Source organism: Aptenodytes patagonicus, chromosome 20 (assembly GCF_965638725.1).
Source record: "Aptenodytes patagonicus chromosome 20, bAptPat1.pri.cur, whole genome shotgun sequence".
Taxonomy (NCBI): Eukaryota; Metazoa; Chordata; class Aves; order Sphenisciformes; family Spheniscidae; genus Aptenodytes; species Aptenodytes patagonicus.
This window is the reverse complement of record NC_134968.1, coordinates 4,090,613-4,092,409: the sequence shown is the minus strand read 5'-3', so window position 1 is coordinate 4,092,409 and position 1,797 is coordinate 4,090,613.

Below are 1,797 nucleotides of genomic sequence, written 5' to 3'. Positions count from 1 at the left end.
GTGCCGCGTTGCCACGCCGTGGGCAATGCCAAGAGAGAAGCTGGACCCTTTCTGCCAGCAGGGAAAGGATCAGTTTGCTGCTTTTCAGATGGGTCTGAGCGCAACCCTCGAGGGTGGGGGCACACAGTGGGCTCCAGCCTGCGCCAGTCCCCCGGGGCTTCCCAGCAAAATCCTGAGCAAAAAAAGCTCGACCTACCCAACCTGGGTCCCTCCGCACTTCCCAATATTCCCACCTCCCATCTCAAAACTTTCTTGATTGCTCCAGAAACGGAGGAGAACCGGCTCTCCAGCAGCCGGGCAGGGCGATGCCCGGGTGAGCCGGTGCCTACCTGCTCAATGGGAATTTTCTCCTCCCCAATTTCAGGGATTTGGGGCTTTTATTTGCTTCAAGCAAATTGCCATGCTGAATCCCCTCCAGGTGCCCCGTCTGACCTGTTACCTCCAGCCAGACCTCCAGGAGGAGGTGAGTAGCTGCCCTGTTTTGGTGCTGATGGTTTTTAAGGTGCGAATGGCTTTTAGCGCTGAAGTAAACCCTCCCCCCGAGCAGGCCCCTGGGGTGCCCGTGTGGCTCCCGTGGCAGCGGGCCTCCTCGCACAGAAACATGGAGCCCCATGCTCGTACGAAGCCGGGAAAATGCTGATTTCCAGCGTTTTCCACGTACACCACCTTCTTTGCGTGGCTTTCGGGGGGCTGGGCAGCCCCGCCTAGAGGAGAGGTGCAAAAAAAAAGAAAGTTAAAAAATATTTACAAGTTCTTTAAAGCCTTCTATATTAAGCTCTTGGATATGGGATATATCCACATCGGATACTGTGTGACGCTCTTCACCCCATGCTCCTCGGCAGAGTACCGGGAAGCCGGAGCGCTGCACCCCCACCCCCACGGTTGGAGGGACGAGGCTGCTCCCTGGGCAGGGTGGGTGGAAGGTGCAATGAGCTGTGTCTGACCTCAGCATTGCCTGTCCACAGGTGAGGCAGGAGCTGCCCAGCTCTGTGCCGGGGGCATGGATGGAGGAGGATCCAGCCGAGTTGGCTCGGCAATACTGTGCTTGGGATGAAATAACCCCTCCAAACACCCAGAGGTGCAACCCAAAATGCGTGGCGGCAGCTCGCAGCAGCCCTTGGCTCCTCTCGCCGGCGGAGGTGGACTCCCACGCTGAGGTCCGGGGCAGGGGAAGGCGCTCGCTGGCGGCGCGGCGAGACCCGATGTGCGGCTGGCGGCACCGTGGGCATCTCCCACGCACCCTCGGCCTCGCTCCGGGGACATCGGGGCCGCCCTGGGGTGCGGGGGGGTGAGGGGTGCCGCGTGGCCCCTGTGCGGGGGGAGCCAGCCCGCCCCGGGGGTTTACAGGGATGCACTGGCCAGGCTGCGCACCGCTCCTGCCATCCCCCTGCTTCACCCCAAACCCCACCGCTCCCCACCAGCGCCGCCCACCCCCGGCGCTGTGCCCCAGGACGGGGAGCCCTCCCGGGGCGCGGCCGCCCCCTCGGCGGAGCCCCCGGCCGGCCCCAGCCCCCGCCTCCCCGCTCCCCCCGCCGCTTTTTTGGGCTGGGCCCACCGGCGAGGGCAGCGCGGCTCCCGCTGACGCAGTGTCTGAGGCCGGCGCACACGCTTCGGGGTTTTTTTTTTCTAATTTAATTTATTTTTCTTAACTTTTCTTCCCCCCCCCCCCCCCTTCTCCCCTCCCTCTCCCTTTTCGGTGTCCCTCCTCCTCCTCCGTCTCCCTCCCTCTCCCCCTCCCTCCCTCCCGCCCTCCCCGCCCGCCCCTCCGCCGTCCCCCGGCCCCGGCGAGGGAGCAGC